The sequence below is a fragment of the Rattus norvegicus genome, chromosome 2 (assembly GCF_036323735.1).
Source record: "Rattus norvegicus strain BN/NHsdMcwi chromosome 2, GRCr8, whole genome shotgun sequence".
In the NCBI taxonomy this organism is placed as follows: domain Eukaryota; kingdom Metazoa; phylum Chordata; class Mammalia; order Rodentia; family Muridae; genus Rattus; species Rattus norvegicus.
Genome location: NC_086020.1, coordinates 31,615,755 through 31,643,002, shown reverse-complemented (window position 1 = coordinate 31,643,002; position 27,248 = coordinate 31,615,755). Strand labels below are relative to the sequence as shown.

Below are 27,248 nucleotides of genomic sequence, written 5' to 3'. Positions count from 1 at the left end.
AGAGCAGGGATTCCACACTGCTCCAGCTCTGGGCTACACAGTTGTAATGCGCCTGTTCTGTCCCCATAGGGCCTAAAGTTTCTGTGGTTAGGAACGCAGGACACTATGGCGCTGGACCCTACCATACTGACCCTCGAGGGTCCACTGCTGTGTGTTCAGAAATACAGGTTCTTTTTCAACATCAGCCTTTTATTTTAGAATAGCGTTAGATTCGTGGAGAAATTAAAAAGATAGTAAATAAATTTCCATCTGTTCCACAAGCAATTTCCCATTATTAATATTTCATATTAATCATTAATGTGGTAGATATTACATTTAATAAGCCTGTATCCATACCTTATTCTTCAAAAACATTTTTTTAGGCTAGGATACAAAGTAATGGTCATCATGGCATCAGCATATTTGCATGTGAGTGTATCATATGTAAACAAATGTATATGTAATTGTTCCCTTCAGTCCCCTCCCCCACTGCCGTCTCTCCATCTCCCTCACATAGTTATTGTTGTTGTTCATTGTTTTTTTGTTGTTGTTCTGTTTTGAGATAGGATCACTCTATGTGGCCCTGATAGTCTAGATTAGGCTCCTTGAGCTCACAGTGATCCACCTCTCTCTGTCTTCTGAGCGCTGGGATCAAAGGTGTGGGTCACCACGCCTGGCCCATGCAGCTGTTTTCAGTGGAAACCCAGGCTTGCCTTTCCTTAGTTTACTTTTCTACTCCAGACGTGCGTCCAGGGCACCCCCATTGCACGGAGTTACTATTTTCCCCCATACGGCTGTGGTTTCTCAGGCTTTACTGGTTTGGGATGGTCTTGACAATCATTGTTTTGCTTGCGTGTAGGTCTCCATTATGTGTGGTGCAGTGCCTGTGGAGGCCAGAAGAGGGCGTCAGACCCCCCCCCCCCCGGAAGCCGATTACAGACGGTTGTGAGCCACCACGTAGGCACTGGGAACGCAAGTCTGCTCCTCTGGAAGGGAAGCCAGTGCACCCAACAATTGACCCATCCTCTAGCCCCAGTCTTGATAACATTGAGGAGTAGTGGTCGGCATTTTATTTAAAACAAAAAACAAAAAAACATTAACTGAGATTTCATGTTTATCTTACAGGTTGCCTTGAGAAATGAATATGTTTTGGGAAAGAAGATTCCGTTAGTGAACTGGCTTTGTCATAAAAGCCTATCATGGCTACGGGTGCCGATGTGACTCATGACTGCAGAGGTAAACCTTGAACACCTTACCGAGGGAGCTGGTTTCCGCACTGTAAACATTGCTCATCTTTCACACACTTGGAAGAAAGCCATTATCTACAGGCCACCCTTCCAGAAAATAATCAGGTGACTTGGAACCGGCATGGTGGGAGGGGTTAAACCGCAGAGGGCTGCAGACTTAATGAACCAGGGGTTAGGGGGAGAGCAGGTTTTCCAGGCCGCCACGTGTATGGCTTGGGCTCACTCCTAAGAGATGATTGGCTAGACAAGCAGAAGAAAGGCAATAAGGTCAAGGGGTTCATAGGGCAAAAGTGAAGGTGCTGAACTTGGAGATGTATTAGGGTTACAAGGCTCGGTGGCGTCGACACGTAGCCCTAGAAACCCAACTGAGACCGTTCCCAAAGATTTTACTGGGCAGAAACCTTGACTGACCTATTCTCTCCCTGTCCCACAGCAGTTACTGATAGCTACCATCTGTTGAGCACTTCCTCATTCTAGGTATTCCCATCTGTCAGTCCGCCTAATCGTCACGGACCCCCATTTTACATATAGGAAAAGAGACCACGGGGCTTATCCAAGAGCAAGAGCAGCAAACCGTCTAACCGAGATCTAACCCCGTATACCTCCAGCCATGCTGTCGTCTACTTCATTTACTTCCTCTTCCCTGGAACGCTAGTTAGTAACTCATTCCTCTGACCCCTTTAAAGAGGAAGGGATGATGGCTGCCGGGGAGCTGCAGGACTTGGTTAGTGACGGGAGTGTGTCGCCATTTCCTGGGCAAAATGTCTCAACATGGACCATGCTCATGGAAATGCGTAAGAACTGGGACTGTAGCCTCCTGAGGACTCTCTCCGGGCCAGGCAAACTGGGCTGCAATTTTACTGTCCAGTCCTTCCAACCCAAGCACCTCTCTTAATAATATTTTCTTTTTCTTTTTAAAAACATGAGTATCTTGAAGGGGAAATTATGAACCCCTAAGCCTTGGAGATTGATGGAGCTCTATAGTGTCATTGTGATTTAATTTGATGCAAGACTTCATTCTTTTTCAAATCAATTTTTATAAGAGACAGACTTATAAAAACTTGGCACTGGAGTTAACCGGTAGAGGTTGGGCGGATGCTATTAGGCTGTACGATCTGTATGAGTAAATGCGTATAAAATGCAATGTAGTTCACTCTTAAAGCCCAAGCATGACATTCACTTAGACGTCATGCAATATGGAAGGCAAATGAAGTGCTAATTCATCTGTTTTCCTTTCAAAACTTCATGCTGTTTGAAGTTCTAACCTAAGATAGGATTAGAAATCTAGAATGGGACTTGTCTGAATGATAATGAACATTGTTTTGCCTTAGTGAGCTTAGATTACTGTTCTCAACTGAGATTTCACTGGTCTTATGAATGTCTGAACAATATCCAGAGTTGTGCTAATGTTCTTTTGACTTTTCTTCTCTCGGATCAAGAAGACTCCTCAAATAGAGCTATTCATGATCTGAATTCTGGTGTATGAATTAAATTATGGTACACATTAAAGGTCATGAGACATCTGTTTCGTAAGAATCAAAGCGGTATTACTCGTTAGTAGATGTTTATCAGGTCTGCCCTTTCTCCATTTCAGTTCCGGAGGGCATCATTTCTGTTTCAGGAATGTACTTTAGGGATTCTCCAAATACCCCATCAGATATCCTCTCCCTGGTGATGCCATTGCTCGTGTTGGCACCTGTGTAAGAGAATCCAGCGTCTTGGCCTGTCTTCCACCCAAACAGACCATGGAGATTTGGTCCAGTCTCATGGCTGCCTTCCTAGTCCACCATGTGGCACTGGGCACACTTCTGAATAAAAGTCTTGACTTCCCCAACATCATCTATTTTCACTTTGCTCCAGACTCTCTAATACCACAAATGCCTCGACCCATAGACTGACGTCTGCTCTCCCAGTTTTTGTCTTAAGGAAGGCTTGGGAACTACTCTAGAAACGCAGCTTCAGGGTAGGTCTTAGCTGGGCACACCTTTAATACAAGCACACTCAGGAGGCAGAGATAGCATAGCTCTGTGAGTTCAAGGCCAGCCTCTTGGTCTACAAATTGAGTCAGGACAGCCAGGGATACACAGGGAAATCCTACCTCAAAATGAAACAAAACAAAACACCTGAAGTAAGTCTTAATTTTAAAAAGAATTAATGCACAATTATTTTATTAAATACAGTGTATCTACACACTTTTTGTTTTTAAGATGAGTATCATCTATGAATATTCAAAATGTGGGCTTGTAATGACACTTTCGTCCAAGTGTGTCATATAATCTGATTATTGTCAGCTCCTTTTTCCCTTCCTCCTCCTTCCTTTCCTTTTCCTCTTCATGTCATGCATGTGCACATGCACCACACACACACACACACACACACACACACACCCTAGATTCCACATGTGAGAGGAGACATACATTTGTCTTTCTGGATCTTGCTTCTTCACCTAATACGCTAACCCTCCATTTTATTCATTGTCTTGAAAAGTGACGGAGTTTCGTTCTTTGCGGCTGAAGAAAACGTGATTGTGTATACACCCTGAGCTAAAGTGGCTGACAGCACCTCACCAGTCCTGACCTTGCCTTCTACAAAACCCCAGTGTCATGACAGTATTTGATGGCCTTGAGCATTCTATGAACTTGAGCCCAAACCTGACTGAGCAGCCTAGAGACTCCTGAAGAACAGAAGCGGATGCTGCAGGTACTAGGAGGGGGCACTGGAGAGTCCTTCCTGCCTCCCCCGGGAGCCTCCAGACTGCCATCTGCCAACTCTCCTCCATGTGGGTGCATAAGTGCTCACATACGTGTGCATACATGCAGTGGTGCTCACATACATGTGCATACATGCAGTGGTGCTCACATACATGTGCATACATGCAGTGGTGTTCACATACATGTGCATACATGCAGTGGTGTTCACATACATGTGCATACATGCAGTGGTGTTCACATACATGTGCACACATGCAGTGGTGCTCACATACATGTGCATACATGCAATGGTGCTCACATACATGTGCATACATGCAGTGGTGCTCACATACATGTGCATACATGCAGTGGTGCTCACATACGTGTGCATACGTGCAGTAGTGCTCACATACATGTGCATACGTGCAGTAGTGCTCACATACATGTGCATACGTGCAGTAGTGCTCACATACATGTGCATACACACAGTAGTGCTCACATACATGTGCATACATGCAGTAGTGCTCACATACATGTGCATACATGCAGATGGGAAGCAAAGTAGATAGTTCAGATTTCTGTCACTGCCCCGACCTCCTCAAATGTAGGCCTTCTTTGTGTTTACATTTTTGAGACAGGGCACCAGTGTGCAGCCCGGGGTACAACTGGAACTCCTGTGCTGAAATCACAGGTGTAGGACTTTTGTGTGCCTGAAGGAAAGTGTTGTATCGCCTGTCCCTGCCTTCCAAGGGGTCAACCCCGTGCTCCCTTTGCACAATGTCCTGTCTTGTTATTGGCTCTCTGGAGTCTGGATGGCTCAATTCCGAGAATTTCAGGATTGTCCTTTGATTAGCTTCTCATGCGTTCTAGCTGTGTGCTTATGGGCTTTTCCCAGGTTGCAGAATGAAATGCCCACTCTCACGTTCAGCTGCACTCCCACACTCAAGGAAAGCACTTCTGCTTTGCTGCTCTCTTCTCTTCCCCACTTCTTCATCCCCAAGAGAAGCCCCTGAATCTATTTATGGACAATGTTCTAGAACTTACCCTGCCAGAATAATTTTCCTAATGGGAAATCTAATGGGGCCTCCCACTGACAGAGAAGACCACCCCATCTGCAGCTAGGGACAAGAGACACTCCCAGCCCAGATGTAAAGAAAGAAATGTTGCAGATCATGGCTTGGTGTCTATGCATTGCTTGTTTAATATTTGAGCATCTTTTTTTTTCTGAAGATATTTCTATTGAGCTCACTAGTGGAGTCAACCATCTGGAAAGCATCAAGCCTCACCCCACTGAGGTAAACCCCTATTGCGTATTTCCTCTTTAATGTGAGCCCAGTGGGCATGCAGTGTGCATCTCTATGTTTAGCACGGTTCCTTGCCAAGGCACATGACACACTCTAAATAAATCAGTGGTGTGCAGACCCATTGAACACCCCTCCTAATTGATGCTAACAGAAAATTTAAATGGGGCTCTGAGGAACCTCATGGCTCCTTGATGTGAGGTCCCTTTGACATTCTGAGGCAGTGGATCCCCGCTGAAGGGGGTAAGCAGTGGGAAACATTGTTCACTGGCCTGTGGCAGAGCTCAATGGAGTACTGAGTGTAGACTACGTAAGCAAGAAGGACCTATGTCTGTTCTAGCGTCCTGCCCAAAGAAAACCCTCAAACCAACTCTTTAACTTTTATTAGATTAAATGCTGTTTTTTAAATTTAACCCAATCTTCCCCAAGACATAGAATTAAATTGATCTAAATCCACAAGCAAAAGAATTAGCTCCTTCTCCAGGACATGGAGTGGATAGTGTACCAACTGGATACCAATATAAATTGAAAAGCCATCTATGTCATTCAAGAATGATGGACTACGGTGAAATTTTATACCTCAATCAGGAAAATGCTCATTTTTTTTATCATTCTCATATTCTGAAGGGTCAATACGGTTAATTCCGTTCTCTGTTCAGGATGTGGTTGAGTTAGTCAGTGGTTGCCGAGACAGCAAAAATAACCAAATTTTTATTAAATTCTTCCAGTTACTGTGGTCAGCTTACTGATAGGTGGGTGATATAGCTACTGGACAGCACTTGACCCTCTCACTTCTTCCCAAGAACACGCCGCTCAGCAGGTGAAGCACCCCCGGAGATGGAGTACTGGGCACTGTGCTATGCCCGTGCCTTACAATAACATGGTTCAGGCCACTGCATTGAAAAATTACCCAATAGTGTGGTGATAAACTGATTTTCCCCTGTGCTCAGTCAACATTGCAATAGATGTGTTGAAAAAGTGACTCTAAGTAAAGGAGATAGAAGTGAGATTAAATTACAAGGCAGAGCCAGGTAGTGAGTGTGGCACCTGCCCTTAATCCCAGCATTTGGGAGGCGGAGACAGGTGGATCTCTTGAGTTCAAGACCAGCCTGGTCTACGTAGTGAGTTCTAGGACAGCTACACAGAGAAGAAAGGATTACTCTACGTTTTAGAAAAAGATCACTTTTTATTTTATGCTGTCTTAGTGTTTTATTTTACTGCTATGAACAGACACCACAACCAAGGCAACCTTTATAAGGACAATATCTAATTGGGGCTGTCTTACAGATTCTGAGATTTCAGTCCATTATCATCAAGCATGGCAGCGTCCAAGCAGGCATCGTGCAGGAGGAACTGAGAGTTCTACATCTTCATCTGGAGGCTGCTAGGAGAAGACTGGCTTCCAGGCAGCTAGGGTGAGGATCTTAAAGCCTTTGCCCACAGTGACACACTTCCTTCAACAAGGCCACACCCCTTCCAACAAGGCCACACCTCCAAATAGTGCCACCCTCTGGCCAAGCATATTCAAATCACCACATATATGTATGAGTGTTTTATCAGCACGTATGTGTGTGTATCATGTGAATCCCTGGTGCCTGTGGAGGCCAGAAGAGGGCATTATAGATGGTTGTAAAGCATTATATGGGTGCTGGGAAGCCAAATTGGGTCCTTTGGAAGAGCAGCCAGTGCTCTTAGTTGTATAGCCATGACTCCAGTCCCTTGCTTTGGATTTGAATCAACAGAAGAAGTCATGATGCTGTTATGAAGAGTTTAATCTCAAGAGAACAGTCACTCTCCAGAGCCACAGAGGTCTCTTCCTTATCTAATGGCCTGGCCTTCCTATTCGAAGGTTATAGGTAAGTCCTTTATTAGAGCGGCAGACAGCTTTGCCTATGTAGGAAAGCCATCAAAGGACAAAGCCATTACACAGCGCCTTACATTCTATCCTCATTGTCTATTTCCTTCTCATACGCCAAGGTCAATCTCCACCTTTCTGGCTTTCTTTGAGAAGCCTCACCCAAGTTGCTCCATGGTCACTAATTTTGTCACTTGCAATAGTGTCCTTTGTCAGGCCATTTGGCAGTTGATCTGGTGTGGAACTGAGCAGTAATTTACTGTCAGCATCAGGTTACATAAAAGCATTTGTTAATGCAAGGACTGAGACAATGTTAGAATCCAGGTGTGATATTAGGATGTCTGTCTTGTCAATCTTGGAACTGACTTCTACTGGTTTTCTTATACTATGAAACTTAGATAAGAACAAAGGAGCAGATGTTGTCTAATAACAGAGTTTGGACATTTGCAAATACTGAAATAAAGTAACATATCTTGAAAGAGAGAAGTGACCCAAGAGAATATTAATTTCCCTTTTTCTTCAGCAGGAAGAGCTTCAGTTGGGAAACAGCTGTTGATAAGATTTTCACTAGAAGGTTTTTTTGGGAGGAGAAACCCAACCCACTCACTTGATGGGTATACACGGTCAATGAACACTTGGGAGTTTGCACGTGGTGGGCAAGGCGTTGAGTATGTAAACTAAGAGGCTCAGAGCCGTGCTTCAGCCTGCTCTCAAGGACTGGGAAGACAGGAGGAGTGGCAGACAAGCCAAGGGATGAGCTTGCAAGCAGCCATGATAGCATGCCAGTGTGAGACAGTGTGAGAACAGAAGTTTGTAATGGAAAATGAGGCTCTTAAGCCTCGCAGTCTTATTAGTTCCTGGTTTTTAAGTGGTGGCCCCTAAACACACAATACAATGACTGTCGTTCTTCTCTGACTTGTGTGTCTTTTTAAAGGACTTCTAGTACAAGGAGTAATCATTACCTTTATTCTGATCTTGGGGGAAGATTTCCATTTTCATCATGACGGTGTCAGCAATCATCATTTGGTAAATGTTCCTTAATGATTTATGGGGGTTTCCCTTCCTCTGCAGAATGGGTTTTGGATTTTGTCAAATTGAAATGATCATGTGGGATTTTTCTCCCTTAGCCTGCCGGTCTGGCTGGACATTGGGATGGTCTTCATTGTTGGCCTGATTAGGTTGACACTCACATTGGCAAAGAACATTCCTGGGTGCATCCCTGATGACATTTCCAGAGACCAGGACGGCTCTGACTTAATAAGTGACTTATCCTGGGCTCAAAATGGGAGCAGCCTGCTGGGAGGTGTTGGAGTTGGAGAACAAGCCAGAGAACGTAGATCAGAGGGTAAGCCTTCGGAGGGTATGTTGTGACTGTGACCTACACTGCTTTTTCTGTCGGCTCCCTGCCCGTCGTGAAGTGACCATACGCTCACTGCCATGAGCCGCACCATGGGCCTCGGGACCGTGGAACCAAACACCTGTGGTTGAAAAAACTCTTGAATCTGTGAGCCAAAATAAAGCTTTCCTCCTTTTAAACTGCCACAACAGTGAAAAGCTAACCCAAATCCTTCCATCGGCTTTTGTATATTGATTAAGCCTGGGATAAAGCCCGATTTATTATGATAAATTTATTACGTAGTCTGCAGGACTTAGCAAATGTTCTTGCTGCTTTTTCCCAGCCACGCTAAGGATCAATCCCGGTTCCTTGCTCATGCGTGGAAGCAATCTGGGATGGAGCTCCATCCACAGCACTGGTTTGCTAATATATGCATGCATGCATGCATGCATACATACATACATACATACATACATGCACACATACATGCATGCATGCATACATATGTACATGGATGCATGCATACAGGCTTTTGTCTGTATGTTCTTAAGACACACTGGGAATGCTTGCCTCAGGCTCTTACAAGGCACAAGTTCAGTCAGTTTTCTAAATATTCCTGGCATCTTTGGAGTCTAGTCTTATTTTCACACACTTGGTTATGAAACTTATCACTGCTCACTTGGATCCTCACCAAAGCCTCCAGTCTTTTGGAGCAGCAAAAGCTGTCTGAGAACCATGGGTCCAAGGACCATGAGCTTTTCTGGAGTTTTACCCCACTTGAAAACCAACACGTTAACCTGAATCCTAGGGAGCTTCACAGACGTGGACACAATGCACAGAGTCCTGGATTTCTAACCCCCAGCACAGCAAGCCGGGAGGCACTCACATTCTCTCCGTTTTCCAAGTCTCCCTGGGGCATTCTGGAGTGACCCAGGTAGGTGCCACACATTAACTGGTGCTCTGCCGCTGCAGAGAAACCCAAGCCTGGGGAACCCAAATCTTTTCAGGGGCTTAGGCACTGTGGCTTTCCCTTTATTCTGGAGACTAGACCTTTATCCTAAAGATGTTTGCTACACAAATGCCACAAAACTAAACCGGAACAAAAGTTACTATCCCACTCCTCCCAATAACCAGCTAAATCCAAATCAGGTCAACCAGCAGCCCGAAGAAAGAAATCACTTTCCTTGGGTCTGCGCTGCCTTCTCCTCCTTCTCCTCCTTCTCCTTCTCCGGCCTCGCTGCTCACTCTGCCCACCTCACAGTATGGACTTGACACAGCCTGAAACCCCTCCAGCGCCTGTGTTCATTCTGCGTTCAGGCTTTGGCTCGGGGCATCTTCATTTGCCTGAATCCCTTGCCAGTATATCTTAGGTTCCTCAGACTCCAGACTGTGATCCAAAGCAAGCCCGTTTGCTTTATAAATTACTCAGACTCCACCATTCTCTTATAGAAACAGAAGGTAAGACGAAGGCACTATCTAATTTCACTTCTCTTCCCAGGCAGGCCCGAAGAGAACGGGTCACAGAACAGCATAGGTTTGCATGACACGGCCTAGTAGTGAACAACTACTAATTCATTCCAGAAACACTCTGGTCATTTGATCATTTGTGGGATTCGTCAGCCTTGAAAGAGTCTGGGGAGTTGCTGTCTGCTCCTCTTACACAGGCCCTGGTTATTGGTTTTGTTTTCTGTGAAACAGAGTTAATAACATTAGCCACTGATCTGGCCTAAGAAAAGAAAATGAAGAGAAAGAGCAGGAGACTGACTTACCATGCGCTGGCAAAAGTACATTGGAAAATCTGAAGCAGACCCCGAGGAGGTGACTGGTCCCACTTGGCATCTCCTTTATCGGTTGTGTCATGTTTGGAACTCTGCACCTCGTGGCAATGGCACTTCCTGGTTGGCATCTTGGTCACATATTATGGAGCGTAACTCTGGCCCCATCTTCTAGCTCCCCAAGGTTCTCCATTTCCCTAAGTAACCCAAGCAGCCACTGCACTGTCTGAGCGTTCTGAGTGTCTATTGGTTACTAAGAATTTGAGGAGAGTCCTCCTAGACTTGAGGCTGGACCTGTAATGTGTTTGTCAGAACTATGTCTCATGGAGACAGTGGGGTAGGGATGGGAGCCTTCTGTCAGATACCTGAGATAGTCTGCTCATACAAAGAGAAGGTGGTTTGCATTCAGTTTTGGAGTTTCCCATCCATGGTCACTGGCCTCACTGCTTTAGTCTGAGGCGAAGCCGTTTATTTCATATTTCATATTTCAACCAGGAGGCCAAAGAGAGGAATCAGTTGGTGCCAAGGCACATCCCTAATGACCTAGCATATCCCACTAGGTGTCACCTTTAAGAGTCCCACCATCTCCCACCCTCACTGGACACCAAACCTTTATCACATGGGTCTTGGGGGCGGGGCATTCAGTACCAAGCAACAGCAGCTGGGAGTAGAGAGAAACATCTGGAACTCGGTCTGGCTCCTGCTGACTCTCTTTTTCCCAACCGAACTATAAACCTTTTCTTTGAAAAAGTTTGTCCCTTCCTCACACTGTCTCCAGCGTGCTAGTTCGCGGTGCACGGCAAACCTGGAAGTCGACATGGAAGTAAGATTCCAGGCGCGATTAAGCGAGAAGCGGGTCACTCACCACCAGTTGTCACAGACTTCAGATGGACTGTGACCTGTGGGAAATCCACAGTCAGCAGTCACCCCTTCTCTCCCACCCATCTGGGCTCACAGGCTTGTTCTGACAGTGATGTATGGTCACTGGAGAAACACAGTGGGGGACATGGCATGGTTAAGCAATAAAGTCCCATTTTCCACAGAGGTGCGTGATAATGTGATACAGGAAACGTCACGGCGGCTGTATCGGAGGCTGACAAGCATGGTCCCAGTGGACTTGATTGTTTTTCTTCTGCTACCACAAAGTAGAAGCAAATAAACACCATTTTATGCCACCACTGACCCATGGAGGCACATAAAACGCATTGTTACATCGTGGTTAGAGCAGGGACATGGAGAGGCTACAGGAGCTCACGTACAGTCGTGGCCCTGCAGACCAGCCATGGGGCGGGGGGGGGGGGAGCTTTCTGCAGAGGGGTTTGTGCTATGTTCCACGTTATTAAGAATTGACTGGTGACATTTTGGTTACAACCCTCAGCGTTGAGCATCTGCAAGATGACTCTTAAGTTAACGTTAAGTACCCCAGCCGAAGAATTCATATAGCAGTGTGGATTACAGGGAATTCAGAGGACAGTAAAAAATTCAGACAGAACCCAGAGAGAGACACTTCCTTGAGCCACGCCCAACATAGGATTTTGCTAATATTACTGAGAGAACCGTACGAGTCAGCGGCTTGGGCTAACATCAGTCCTCTCGGCTTTTTGTGTCTCACCCCTGGCCGTTGTGGATTCCGATGTAGCGGTGCCCTCCCCAGGCCCCACTCATCTTTCTCACTGAGGTCCAGACGGAAGGAGTAGTTCCTGTCTGGGATGCTGTAGTCGTGGTAGAAGGTGGAGGAAGGACAGAATGACAGCACAGCGTTAAAGCTCCACCCCCAGCAGCACCGCCATTTTGGCCCAAACAAATTCAAGCCCTACCTGCAATGAGGCGGGGAAATCCCGTCTCCTGGGGACAGAGCCCTAAGGTTGGGGTTGAAACAGGTGAGATGTGACAACGCAATACACAGCACACGATGGAATCGAGAGGACCGCGTCTTCCATTAACAGCAGCCTAACCACATGGTTTAGTCATAGCAAGTGCATTCAGTGCTTACAAGAACAGCAAAGACACCGTATGGCCTCACTCGAAATGTGGACACCGACGCCACTTCTAATTACTTCTTTTGTGATCGAAAATGTGGGCATTAGAAACTCTTTAGGAATTGAAGGAATCCAACAGGGAGGGCTGGAGGAAATGCTTACCAGGCCGTGGAGGTGCTCACCACCTGAGTTTGATTCGTCAGTACCCACAGAAAAGCTGGGTGTGGGGGGATGTGCTTGCAGCCCTAGCACCAGAAGTGCGGAGGCAGGACGATTCGCTAGCCAGCCAGCCTAGCCAAGCCAAAGATAGTTCACAGAGAGATATTGTCTCAAAAGGGAAGGCAGACATTGACAAGGGGAGAGATTTAACACTGATCTCAAGCCTTCACGCACACCCCTGTGGTGGTTTGTATATGCTCAGTATACAATAATAGTCCCAGTCTAGGGAGTGGGACTATTAGGAGGTGTGACCTTCTTGGAGTAGGTGTGGCCTTGTTGGAATAGGTGTGTCACTCTGAATGTGGGCTTTAATACCCTAGTCCTAGCTGCCTGGAAGTGAGTCTTCCACCAGCAGCTTTTAGATGAAGATGTAGAACTCTCAGCTCCTCCTGCACCATGCCTGCCTGGATGATAATGGACTGAACCTCTGAACCTGTAAGCCAGTCCCAATTAAATGTTGTCCTTATAAGAGTTGTCTTGAAGGTCATTTCAAAGAGGGCTTGATGGCTGTAAAACCAAAAGCTCTTAACTCTGTGACCAAAGATTGACTTGATGTTCTTCATAGAGCAGATCATGCACTTTTTGATAGTGCTGTGTTTTTTTCTGAGTTGCCTTGGTCATGGTATCTGTTCACAGAAGGAAAACCCTGAACCTCTGGACCTGTAAACCAGCCCCAATTAAATGTCCTTATAGGAGTTGCCTTGGTCATGGTGCCTGTTCACAGAAGTAAAACCCTAACTGAGAACCCACCTCCCCCATACCAGTGGTTCTCCACCTTCAGTCACAACCCCTGTGGGATCATAGATCAGATATTCTGCATATCATACATTTATATTACTATTAATAATAGCAGCAAAATTACGGGTATAAAAGTAGTGAAATAATTTTATGGTTGGGGTCATCACAACATAAGGAACTGCATTAAAGGGTAGCAGCATTAGGAAGGCTGAGAACCACTGGTCTACACACACATGAGCATGGGTACACACATGCATCACAAACATACAACAAACACATGAGCCTCAAGTGGCAATGGCAGGATCCTGAAAGCAGGGAAATCATCCCCATATTGTCCCTCAGAGGAGTGTTACAGAAAGTGGGATCCAGTTGTAGAATGACCTAAAGTGTAGGTGCAATGTGTATGTTTCTGGGCTCGTCCCTAGATACACTGGATTGTATAGTGGCAAGATCTCCAGCTAACTGGCAGTCTAGGTCATCCCCCATCACAGCCCATCTGTCTCCCCAGCCCCTTAGGGTTTTACTACATAGGTGAGTCTGTTCTCAGGCTCAGAATCCCTCTGCTTCAGCCTTCCAAATGCTAGGATGACAAGTGTGACTCTGACACAGACCGGCTGTGGAGATTTGCTCCTCTGGAAGCTGCAGGCTTCAGCGGAGTCCACTCCTGCCAGCGTTCGCCCTACTGAGCACTCATGTCTTCCCATTGGTTTTTGCTCTGATTGTCTAGGGTTCCACAAGCAGTGCCAGCAGGTATGAACAGCCAGCACAAATGCTCTCGGTTCTGTGCCATGAATCCTGCTGGGCTTTGGGGTTTCCTGGCAGGCATAGGAGTGGGGGAACTTTCTACAGAATAGTTTCTAATGAGGGGCTGTGTCCCCCTTCAAATACATCGTAGTTTATATACTTTACTATTTTTCTTGTAAATGGACATCTGTGAGTCATTTTATTTGTCTATTTTTAGAAAGAAAATGTTACTACATTGAACAATGTTCTCATTAAAAAACTCCTCATAATAGCAACGATTGTTTAAAAACATATATTGTTAACCGTTTTTACTCAGCAAGGGATGGTTGGAACCAACTCCAGTGAACACGTAATGGTGAGTTTTCAAGCCTGATTTTTGTGTGATTTGCAGTTGGGTAGATATTGCAGTAGTTGGCTCCTGAGATGAAAATGAAAGCCCAAAGTTCCTGTCTTCCAGGGCTCTGCCTGGGGCATTCCAGAGTGGCTCCCTGGGACAGACTTTGGAGTTCTCTCGCAATGACCGAGGTACCATCTGATTCCTTAAATCCAACGTACTTTTGTTTCCAAAGGAAAATGTCCCATTCTTGTGGGGGCATAACTGGGCCTGGCTTGGTGACAGAGGCTGCCCTAAAGTGGTAGGTTTATTTACTTAAGGGTAGTTCCAGCCCTTTGGTGTGTGTCATAGCCATGTGGGGTGATATTGACTTTGAATCCAAACCCTTCAGAAGCCTCAACAGAAAGGCTCCTGTCTCTGCTCAGGCAGGACTCTGCTGAAGGAACTTCCAAAGGCAGAACATTTGGTAATGAGGACTGGCATCTTTCCCACTGCTCAACTCACACACCACACACCAGACACTGCCTCAGCAGTCAAGGTTAATATCTTAAGTGGTGTCTTGAAGCTATTTCCATCTTTATACAAGCAAACCTATGGTCAAAGCAAGGAGTAGTCAAGTACTACACCATTTAACTGAGGGGGGCAAAGTTCAGAGAGAAGGAGAGAAAGAAAGAGAGAGAGACAGAGAGAGAGAGACAGAGAGAGAGAGAGAGAGAATCAAGAAGTTGGGTGGGGAGGGAAAGTTTGAGATGGGAAGATTGGAAAGAAGGAGGAAAAGAGAAGAGAAGGAGAGGAGAGAGAAAGAGGGAAGGAAGACAAGAAGGGAAGGGGAAAGGAAAGGAGAAAGAAGGTATGGATGGAGGATGGATGGAGGATGGATGGACAGATGCATAGATGGCTCAATAAATGGCTGAATAGACGGATGAATGGATAGACGGATGAATGGATATGTGGATGAATGGATAGGTGGATGAATGGATAGGTGGATGAATGGATAGGTGGATGAATGGATATGTGGATGAATGGATAGGTGGATGAATGGATAGGTGGATGAGTGGATAGGTGGATGAGTGGATAGGTGGATGAGTGGATATGTGGATGAATGGATAGGTGGTTGAATGGATAGGTGGATGAGTGGATAGGTGGATGAGTGGATAGGTGGATGAGTGGATAGGTGGATGAATGGATAGGTGGATGAGTGGATAGGTGGATGAGTGGATAGGTGGATGAGTGGATAGGTGGATGAGTGGATATGTGGATGAGTGGATATGTGGATGAGTGGATATGTGGATGAGTGGATATGTGGATGAGTGGATAGGTGGATGAGTGGATAGGTGGATGAGTGGATATGTGGATGAATGGATAGGTGGATGAATGGATAGGTGGATGAATGGATAGGTGGATAAATGGATAGGTGGATGAGTGGATAGGTGGATGAGTGGATAGGTGGATGAATGGATAGGTGGATGAATGGATAGGTGGATGAGTGGATAGGTGGATGAGTGGATAGGTGGATGAGTGGATAGGTGGATGAGTGGATAGGTGGATGAATGGATAGGTGGATGAATGGATAGGTGGATGAGTGGATAGGTGGATGAGTGGATAGGTGGATGAGTGGATAGGTGGATGAATGGATAGATGGATGAGTGGATAGGTGGATGAGTGGGTAGGTGAATGGATAGATGGATGGTTGAATGGATAGATGGATGGAAGGATGGACAGATGGATTGATGGGCAAATAAATGGATGGATGGATGGATAGATGGATGACAGAGGGGAGGAAGGGCAGAAGATGGAAGGATGGAAGGGAGTAGAGGAAGAAGAATGGAAAGGCAGGAAGGGGGACATGTTTCTGCCCCTCTTCTCTGCCCTGCAGTGCCAGCTTTGTAGTACTCCCCAACCTCTTCCAAACACCCCAGATCTATGTCTCTCTGACACCCGATTCTTCTCATTCTGGATCCTACACTCTGGGAGTTCAGCACAGTTAGAACTTTGTCCTAAGAAGAAAACTCCCATGCCCAAGGAACCTCTGGATCTCCAGAGGGTTGGTTCTGAAAGGACAGAGGGCAGTGTGAAATCTCACCTGCCCCCCTCCCTCCCCCATCATATCATTCAGCGGGAGGTTCACTCCCTGGAGAGGGCCTCTGTCCTAACCACAGAACAGGCCCTCCTTAGTGTGGCATCCAGCGAGTCATGCGAGTGGCAGCGACCCCGTGCCAACCACAGGCTCTGGTTTATATCCGGTTAATGGGGGCTTCGTTTAGTTTTTTGGGATTAGAATGTTTCAATATTGCCTTATAAAAATATTCCATTCTGGTTCGTGGGCAGAGCTTCGGTGCAGAAAAGCTGTGAGGCAGGGCTGCCAGCCCCTGCATTCCTGTTATTGTCTGTAATTTCTAAAGACCAGTGAGTAGACATGGCACTCTGCAAATACACAAAGACAAGGCCCTGGCCTTCCATCAGAAAAACACACCCTAATGAAAATAACACAAGCAGAAGCGTGACAGACAGTTTGAGGGGGCAGGAAAGGAAGGGGGGGCAGAGACGACATTTAGAGTATTTCTGTTTTAGTTTTTGTGTTGAGTTGGGAGTGATTGGAAGAGGGGGAGCCAACTACGTCCTAAGTTTGCTCCGTGTTTAATCTTTCCAGACTCAGGAGGTCACTGGATTCAAAAGCCAAGTTGCTCAAACTGACACCCTCCCCCTCCCCCATACCCTGAGAAGAAATTGCTCTACGAGGCAGCCAGCTCTCTTTTTCCGAAGTCTTTGTGGCTGACCTCAGCTCCCCAGACAAGTGTAGGCTTAAATAAGATAATTACTTTCTAAAGCACCATGCCTCCCTCTAGGGAAGCTTCTAGAACAGAGAGCACGGCACCTCTCCACGGAGAGGACCACACCTGACGTTCCACCCCCAGTTCCTTTTTCCTTATTCGCTGCCCTCGCTGCGTGGACCCAGCGTCAGGCCTGGAACTTCCAGAGACCCGCCAGCTCCTTGGCACCGTGGCGAAGTTGGTTCATCAAGACGCATTTTTATGAAAACCTCAAGTTATAACCCACATGTGGTGGCAGATCATTATCCTAAGACTCTAAATTGAAGCAGCGGTTCACTTGGAGGCGGATCTATCATAATCTGGACATTTTTTTTTCCTTTTACTGGTCTATTTTAACAAGTGTAGGGAGGAAATCAAACTCGGGAAGCATAGACTGTTTTACGTTTTGAATTGAACTTGTACGAAAATGGAAACCGCGCCAAGATAAAGGAATACTGGCAGAAGAGGAAGGAAAGATGGGGCGGGAGATGGGGGAAATAAAAAGCTTCTGTTACGGCCTTTACATTTCCTGGTTTAGCTCAGTGGAAAGGGGCAGGGTGAGCCATTCGATGGAGACAGGATCCCTAATGAGAAAGATATGACAGGGAGGAGAGGCTTACATGGAAAGAGGGGATGGGATGGGCGTGTGGGGGCGGGGGAGGCAATGAACCCGGAAACGAAACACTAAATGGCTCCCAGTAGTCACGCTGTGAAATAGCCAATTAGATTACAGGCCGTTTATTTTGTCTTGAGGCCTGTTTGTGTTTTCCAGACAAAATATTTTCCTTAATCCATCAAATGCATTATTATTTGTTGTGGTGGTATAGTAGTTTTTACAATGTTTCTCTTGACAATGTCTAGCTGTAGATGATGTATTCTCGTTTCTCTCCATCCAGTCTTCTTTCTCTCCTACCCCGTCGACACCCCACCCCACCATTCCTGGGCTTCCATCCTTTTTCAAATTATGTCTCCTTATTGTGTCCTGTGAGCCACCAAGCTTAATCAAGCTCATTTGTGTGGCCATGGGTTTGGAATTACCTAACGGAGGCTATTGGACTGAAGGTAGTGGCTGTCCCTCTCCCCTAATTCATCAGAAGCCAGTGGTCATCCAGGAGATGAGGGTCCTCTCTTGGACACACATTTTTTTGAATGAGTTTTTGACTCCAAAGGCTACAACCTTAACTTCTGAGCCTGAGCCCACACGGTGGAGAGAGGTCAGAGTCATTAAACAAAGAGGTTTTGTGTGTGTTCAGTCATGCTCGGGCCCAGGGACCTGCAGCATGTTCACACGGTCACACACTTTACACGCAGCTCACGGAACCATAAGCTCCAGCAGATGTACGCGTTGATAGTTTCTGTGCCCAAAGCTTCAGTGACATGAGGAAATGGATCAATGACCCATCCGTCGCTAAGTATTAGCACCTGTCACCATGTGTAGCTACGGTTCACAAGGTCAAATTCAGCTGAATGTGAGGTATTACTTTATACCTGGGTGTCTATGAACTCCACGTAGTCAAGGGTTGCTCTGCTGGAGAAGCCCAGCTCTCCTCGGCTAGGGTTATAAACTGCAGAGGCCATTTTAGGAGCCATGATGTCTAGATTATGAGCCACTGTCATGGTGTGGGTTGGGACGGGAGAACAACTTGAAGCTTCCATTTCCACCATACAGCTGGCTGAGCAGTGGATCCTTGCCACACAAAGGACTGAGTGCCTTGCCTCCTTGACATTGATCCTTGGGTCAGTTTGTGGGCAAAAGGTGCCCTCAGACATTTTGTTTGTGACCCTTCACAGATTTCTCTATCCTTGCTCACAGCACCCCCCAGCTAGCCACTGGGTTCTTTGGTCCCAAACCTCTGGAATTAGGGGTTGTTTAGGTAACGAAAGTGGCTCACATTGTTTTGTGAGACGTGGGTCAGAGCAAACTTAGCATTGACCAGTTTCATCTGCTTGCTTCCTTTTAAACATCCGGTCAGCTGGATAGAAACCCAGACACATGAGCATCTAGAAAAGGGAGTTTATTGTGGGCGCAGTGGGAAGGTGACTGCTTGGAGATGAGGGCTACGGGGATCGGTAGAGAGAGGGAAGGTGTCCAAGCAAAGGAAAAAATATGGGAATGTTTGGTGAAGGGTCTGGCTTTCTCTCTGCCCCTCACTCTCTGAGGAGCACATGCTCAGCTCCCTGTAACCAGCTGGACCGACTCTCCAAGCCTACCAGGTCATCTCCATATTTCCACCTTCCGTCTTCCCGGGCCCTGGTCCTGTCTCTGCTACTGTCTCTTTGGTGACCTCCCTACATGCCCTTCCCCCCTTTCTCTCACACCTCCTACCTGTCTCTCACATCCACTCCCTTTAACCTGCTATCTAAGCAAACAAGCCACACAGGCCTCTACCCAGCCTTGCTGAGCTGGCGCAGGATTTTTGGGAAGAGCCACTTCCGGCGGATGTAGATGGGTGTGGTTTTCTTACCTTTCCTCCACCTGCTCCATCTGGCTCCGGACCACTGCTGGGAAACTACTTTTGCCCAAATCATCAGTGACGCCGTGACAAACACGATGGGAGCTGCGGGCTTATGAGACTTCCTCTTGGTCCCTGACCGTTATGACTCCTTCCTGTTTGTGACGCTTTCTTGACTTCTTGGGTCTGGCTGTCCTTAGGGAGACACATCAAAGGTCCACATAGGCCTGCTTCCGGTGACTGTGTTTAGAATGGGCTTCCTTGCTAAGCTACAAGCCACGACTAAGTCACCTACAGGCCACTACATCTCACCAATATAGCAGGCAACATTTTCACAATGGAAACTATCTTGTCTCTTCTAAGGAAGAATCCTCCCATGCCTTCCTATCTCCAGCCTGATGCCAGTGTCCTGGGGGTTTGGGTATATGAATCCTTCTCTTGGGAAGCACTCCTCCTTCCCTGAATCTTCTGAGGCTTCACCTATGAGTGTCCTGTTTACATCTGTCGGGTCTTAGACATCAGAGTTTTTCTTCTGAGAAGCCTTCCTTGGTACCCCAGATTTAAGCCGGGTGCTGTTCTTATTTTACGCATTTCCCTCTGTAATCCCTCCTGAAGAGTTTATCCTTCCCACTAAGACCCACTGCTGAAGGACACTGCCTTTCGGTCGTGTTCCTCACATCCCCTGACTCAGCAGCACAGTGTGGCTGGCCTGTGATACAGAGGATGCCCATTAAAGGTGTGATTATACTGGGGCTTCGGAGAGAGCTCAGAGAGCAGAAGCACATCTGGTGGTCTGAGTGCTGAGCCCAGCGCCCAGGTGAAAGGCAAACCCAGCTACACAAGTGTCTGGCTTACACGGGGAAGAGTCATCAAGGACTGACACCCCAAGGTTGTTCTTTATCCTACACATGTGTACCCTGGCATGAGTGTGACTATACCCTGACACATGCATGTGTGCGAACACACACACACACACACACACACACACACACACACACAATTATTGGAAAAAATAACAACCTATTTTCAACCAATACCCAGGGCTCAGGAAAAAAAATAGGGCTTATTCGGGGACCAGAGATCTCCTTTCCCATCTGCCCAAATAGGTTCTTGTTCTAGGATCTAAATGCTTTCTCGGGTAAACAATTTTGCCTGAATTCAGCTCAGCTACCAGCAGAGCAACTGTACTCATATCCACTCTTAGGGTTTTATTGCTGTGAAGAGCCACCGTGACCATAGCCATTCTTTTTAGATTTAGTCCATTGTCATCATAGTGATAAGCATTGTGAACATGCAGGCAGACATGGTGCTGGAAAGATAGCTGAGAGTTCTACATCTGGATCCACAGACAGCAGGAAAAGAATGGGGCTACTAGGACTGGTTTGAGCTTCTGAGACCTCAAAGACTGCCCCCTAGTGACACACTTCTTCCAATAAGCCACACCCACTCCAACAAGGCCACACCCATGCCAACAAGGCCACACCTCCTAAAGGACCTATGGGGGCGTTTTATTCATAGCACCACACTGGCCCCTTTTACCCCACTTGTAACAATTTATTTCTATGAAAAGATGTACTTGATCTTTTAATCGATATCTCAAAACACGCTTTTGTAATTTTTTTTATGGTTGAGGACTGTCTCACACGTCAATACATGCCATTCAGCACAAAGCGGTCTAGGCTGCTGCTTCTCAGTAAAACAAGCCATTTTGCCGTAGGTAATTCTTAAAGGCGATTTGGTTTATACCTGTGCTTTCGTTTCCCTTTTTGAAGTTTAAGTTTTCTGAAGAAAAATACAGTCCAATTTAACTCCATACCGTCACTTTAAAACACACACACACACACACACAGACACACACACACACACACACACACACACACACACACACACACACACATTTTCTGGGATGCAAAGGCTCAATTTCTTTTTGCTTTGGCTCATTATGGTTTTATAGTTCCAAATACATTTTCTTTGATGCTTTAATTAACCTTCATGGGTAAATTATGAAAGAAAGAAAACATTTTAATCAGTTTATAGGAACAAGTCGCGTGATGTTCCCAATTGAAGCCACAACACACCGCCCTGAAGGACATCTGACTGTGTCTTTTCACTGGTCCTGCCCAGGATTCGAACAGCAGATTTGGAAGTGACAGGGATAGTCTCAGCATGTATCAAACAGTGGCTTCTGCTGTTTTCTTTGTAGTCACTACAGCAAAAAAACACCCAGGAGATTTTCTTGGGGTGTGGCTGGCTTTTTAAACCAGCAATGGGCAAGGAAACATCCTGGTGTCTTAGCTACAGAAAGGGGTTCCTCCTGAGCAGAATGGGAGCAGGGTAAAGAAAACAGAGTAAGGGGTCTGCGACTGATCCTGGTTCTGCTTGCTATCACTGATTGAGTTCGCTCTTGGCATCATAGGGCTACCTGTCCCCACAATGAAGTTTTCTAGGGAGCACCTCCTGATCCTCTCTAGGACATTCAGTGCTCCCTAGGACAGTGCTCTCTAGGACAGCCACAGTCTCACAGCCCCGGTCTTCTTCCGAGTACTTCACTCTTCGTATCTCATTTTCAAAGCTCTAGCTCTTGCCCTAATCTCACTGTTTCCCCATTTGTTCTGTTTGGAAGCCAGGACCGAAACTGGAACACAGCCTCTGTGGATCCAGACCCTGCCACCAGCGGATGACGAAAGATGACACCCCGCATGACACCCCACACCCTTACTGCAGCCTCCTGCACTCTGTTCTGTGATGCAGTTGTGTCCCGTGTCCCATAGAATTTACATCCACACTGACTCAATGCCGTTCCTACAGTAGAGCTAGTCTCACCTGAGACCTTCTTAAATGAACAACCTCTGTCCTCTGCTAACCCTGGGGAATCAGGATTGCTGAGATCTGAGCTCCGAGTCCCTATTTTAGCAACTTCTGCAGGTTTTCCCAACACAGCACGAGAAGCGTCATCTCCACTGTATGTGACAGGTAGGGAAGGGAGACTGTCACCATCTTTGCATGAGCAAGGGAGTCAGCATCTTCACTCTAGGTGATGAGGCAGGGGTGAGGGGATATCAGAATCTTCCCAGTTCTTTCTTTCACCTTGATGCTCTACGTGTTAAACTAAGAAGGTAACTTCAAGCAATGTTACAGAAATAACTGAGCATGTTATTTGAGGTAATTAAGTGCCCCCAAAAGGGTCCAGGGCTCTATCCCTGGGCCTAGAAAGTGACAAGTTCTGTAAGCAGCAGGGATTAAGGGCTGAGCTTCGCCAGCTGAGAGACTTGCACAGTATCTGACTTCCCAGATAAACATCTCACTACAAACAGCCTGCTCTGCCTATTGGTGTCTGGTATGGTGGCTTCCTCACCCTGTTCCTTTATGGGCTTCTGGTTTCCTGGCAATCTAGAACAGATCTAGAAGCCTCCCAGTGCTTGGCTTTTCAAGTCAATGGCTACTGACTGGCTACTAGATGCACTTGAGGTAAGTGACTGTCTTCTCCCATTAAAACCTCTGGAGCCCACTGCTGCCCTGCGGTGCCCCCGTGGAATTCCAGTCTTGTAGATTCCTGACTCACAGTAAATGTTCAACCAGGGACCTGAATCACAGCAGAGGTCCCTCTGTGTAATATAAACTATGTTAGGTGACACACCCCCAATTAGGTAAACTGCAGCTTATTTCTGTTAATACCTTTTGAAGTTAGGGTGAAGTTAATCGTAGACTAACTCTAATTCGGCATTTTTAAATAACTTCCCAAGGTGGAACAGACAGATGGGAGCGGTCAGGTTTGCCTGTGTCCAGTGCCCTTCTGGAACCTCTGTTTGCGCAATGTCGGGAAATGTCCTCCTTTGGATAATGTGTTGCACGTGGTTAGAACGGGTTTTTGTTGCTGCTGAGATAGCTTTCCTTGTCCTCTCAGCTTTCTTTCTCTTGGGCAGACAGCAGGGCAGATTTATCCTGAGCTATGCATGCAGGATTTACAAGGTACAATGTGGCACATGATATATTTGATTGTACTTCTTGTTTCTTTATGCGTTATTTTTTTTAAAAGACAAAGGCATTAATGTCACATTTTTGGGGGACAATCTACCCAAATCTTTGTTGCTCCTCAGAGCTGTCCAAAGTCATTTTATGGATGAAAGTCTAAGATGTCCCTCATGCCTGTCCTTTGACCTTGAGGGTCACTGCCTGCTGTGCCATGCATCTCGCAAGCCTGTTGTTTATAGTGTACGTGATCATTGAGATCTCCAAGAAGAGCCTCTTGTTCAGGATAGAGTCTTCTGAGGCAGGAGTTCTGTTTATCCTTCTTAAATGAGTTACAGACTGGAATTTCCCCAGAGCCATCATCCCCTATGTTCAGCGGAAGGACGCCAGGCAGAGAGCACTGGACAATGGTGAAGAGCCCGAGGCCACTCACCCTCGTCTTGGTGTACGTCCATCACTGGTCCCTGGAAGCAATCTGGTTTTCCTTTCTGCAGCCAAGGCTTGGCACTTGCTAGCAGCTTCTCTGTGGTCCCGCCTACTCCCAGAAAGTAATCACTCATTTAGATGAACTGCTCCTGGCATGGGCTCATGGGTCGCTAACGAGGGGATTCTTCCAGAGTTGTGGGGATAGGGCGACAGGGCAGAGTGACTATGTAGCTGCAGGAGAAGCCATCTATCTATTCTGGCAACTGCAGCTGGCCTTATCTGGTACAGGCTGCACTGTTTGGTACACACTGGTAATCCCAGTCCTGAGGAAGCTAAAGCAGAGGTCAGCCTGCTCCTGGCCACCCTGGGCTCCATTGTGAGATTCTGTCTCTATGCAAAAATTAATAATAAAACTCAGGGTATACCTCACAGACCCCATTGCTGCTCTGAACTAGCCTCTCCCTGCAGCATGGCCAGCCTGGAGATCCACACCATACTGTCGATGAGGCTTCTTCCTCTGCCAGAGCTAAATCTGCCAGGGACTATGCAAATGTGGAGAACAAGTAGGTCCAAGCATGTCAGGAGGGAGAAATTCAGTCCCCCAGGCTCCAAGTGACTCCCTTAATGTTCCCTAGTCTCACAGCACCGTGCTGAGCTTTTTAAAAATTTTTTGCAAGGTGGAATTTAATAATAGTATAACAGAACACAAGAGGCTTGTCAGGAAAGAGAAGGACCAGAGTGCAGAGGCTCAGCTAACACTGATACCTGGAACTGGCCGACCTTACAGGAAAACTAGCCCAGGAGTGATTACCACCTATTCTTTACTGCCTATGTGTAGTAGGCTAGAATGGATTGCTTAAATCTCTCTCTCTCTCTCTCTCTCTCTCTCTCTCTCTCTCTCTCATCAGAAAATATTATTAATCTAAGAAGGCTACATGGTGTTAGTGTTCAGGTCAAACTTTTCTCAAATGGTCAGATGAGAGGATGTTGCCTGTTGCTTCCCTAGCATCTGTTCCCACGATCTGCCTTGCAGATAGAAGTGACCTATGCCCATTCCCAGACTCTTCTACCCATAGGAGCAACCATTCCCTCCAGTTCTGACCAACAGCGTGTTAGTACAGTCTGTGAAGTGGAGAGCCCATGCAAACAGGCAGACTCAGGTAATATGGGGAATTTGTAGAGTTTTTTAAAATCTGTTTCTTGGAGTGTGGGTATGATGGTTAGAGGAACCTCCAGTCCCCGAGGAGACCAGCTCTAGTGGTGCATGCATTTAATCCCAGCATTCAGAAGGCAGAGAGAGGTATACAGGGATCTCTGTGAGTTAGAAACCAGCCTGGTCTACAGAGCAAGTTCTAAGACACCCAAATCTGCATAGTAAAGAGATCTTGTCTCTAAGGAATCATAACCAAACCGGAAGTGGCATTCTTTCATTGATCGTGGTAGAATAAGCATGCAAAGAAATATGTGTCCTTGCCGCTCAGCGACCAGTTCAGTAGCTTCTACCTGTCTTGAAATGTCTTCTCAGCTGAGCAGAGTAAAGCCCTCACAGCAGCTGAGCAGAGCGGTGTAACCCCAGCATTTGGTAAGTGGGGCAGACGGGTGAGGAGTTCACCACCATAGCAAGTTCAAGGTTAGCTTGGGCGACAAGAGACTGAAAACCAAAATAATAAACACTTTTTGCTTGTGACTTAGCATTTGGGCTTCCCGCAGATGTAGTTAAGTGCAATTCTAACTAATACTCTTTCAAAACACAAAGTTTGATTCATCACCTTGTAGAGCCTCTTTATTTCACAGTCCAAGGAAATAAGGGCTTGGGGAAGCTCATAGAGCGCTCCCTCCTGCTGAGTCACAATCTGCAGAGTCACTCATCCTTCCACATTTGAGCCAGCCAGCTTCCTCTTACTGCGGCTTTTCCTTCCTTCCTCTTCCTCCTGTGGGCCATTTCAAGCCTGTCTCCCATCTTTCTGGTTCCTTCCAGTCTCTGGTGGAGCCCTCTTCCTTCTGCCCCTGAAACGCAGATGTCTCCAAGGGTCTCCCGTGCCCAACTGGGTGGTAATCTTGGGCCCGCTCCTGGCGTTTACTGTCACCTAGGTTTGAACACAAATGGTCTCTATTGACACTGGAGACAGAAGTATGGAATGTCCGGTTAAGAGAAAACAGCAGCTCCCAAGGCTGGGTGTGCTGTCTGATCCTATTACTGGGAAATGGGAGGAGACAGAGTACAGATGTATCGGAGGATATACAAAAAGGATCTGTGAGTGGGATGGTAACACTCATGGGTAGCATAGCTACAGATCTAAAATCCTTGCTAAATAGGGCTGGAGAAATGGTTGGGTGTCACGAGTTTGGCTCCTGACACCTACTTCGGGGAGCTTGAAACCACCCGTAACTTCAGCTTCTAGGGCTACAACACGCTCTTCTGGCCTCCCTGGACATCCTCACGAACATTCACCCATCCCTAAACAAAAATAAATCTTAATTTTAAAAAACGTTGACCCAATGACAAATTAACCCTTTCGTCACTAAGGGTCGAGAGCCAGTAGAAGCTGTTCTGGTGATTTTCAACACTTTCACCTTTACAGAGTCATTCATTCATTCATTCATTCATTCATTCATTCACTCAGCAAGCCTTGGTTGTGTGACAGCTGTGTCAGGTGTGGTGTGAAGGGATTTAGATGAAGCAGCACAAAAGCAAAGAACTTGAGCTGGAGAGATGGCTCGGCGGTTAAGAGCGCTGGCTGCTCTTCCAGAAGTCCTGAGTTCAATTCCCAGCAACCACATGGTGCCCTCTTTTGGTGTGTCTGATGTCAGTGACAGTGTGCTCACATACATAATATAAATAAGTAAAGCTTTAAAAAGCAAAGAACTTTTATTTAGAATGATATGACACAATTTAGCTTTCCTACTGACAGAGGAAGGACATGGACCACCTGCTGTGGTGGAAGGACATTGGAGGGAGAACACAGTTGAGTTACACAGCAGCCCTCTCCCCCAACCCTTCCCCGCTGCCATTTTCTCCAGCTAAGTGCCAGGCTCTGTGTCCAGGCCCAGACTGACATGGCCCCTTTATGTCTGCAGAGACTTTCATAGGCTAAGGACAAGTCAAGTACAAAGTCCCTGGAATCTGGGGCACCTGATTACTCTGGGCACTTGAAGATGTCACCCCAGGATGTTTTCTTGCTTCTCTGATGAAAAACTCCAAAGCAAAAAGATTAGAAAGGTTCTGCAGGCCTGTCGGTGTCAAGACGCAGGGGCAGCGTTGATGAAATCTGAAAACAGGCCGACAGAGCTCCTTCAGACAGCAGAGGCAGACATCATAGCTGGTATTTAACAGTGACACTTACTCGAAAGGACGAGGTGGTGAGTGGAAGGCTCTGGACTGAGAGACCACAG

General features: G+C 46.6%; 1 long non-coding RNA gene across 1 annotated transcript; it reads left to right on the top strand.

Moving 5' to 3' along the window:
* The first annotated feature begins 985 nt into the window (after positions 1 to 985).
* On the top strand, positions 986 to 8,200 carry LOC120100554 (uncharacterized). The gene is made up of 6 exons (XR_005500387.2): positions 986 to 1,331; positions 3,714 to 3,926; positions 5,147 to 5,211; positions 6,505 to 6,632; positions 6,960 to 7,073; positions 7,596 to 8,200. It is a non-coding gene; the product is annotated as an uncharacterized LOC120100554 (long non-coding RNA).
* Positions 8,201 to 27,248: the final 19,048 nt, after the last annotated feature.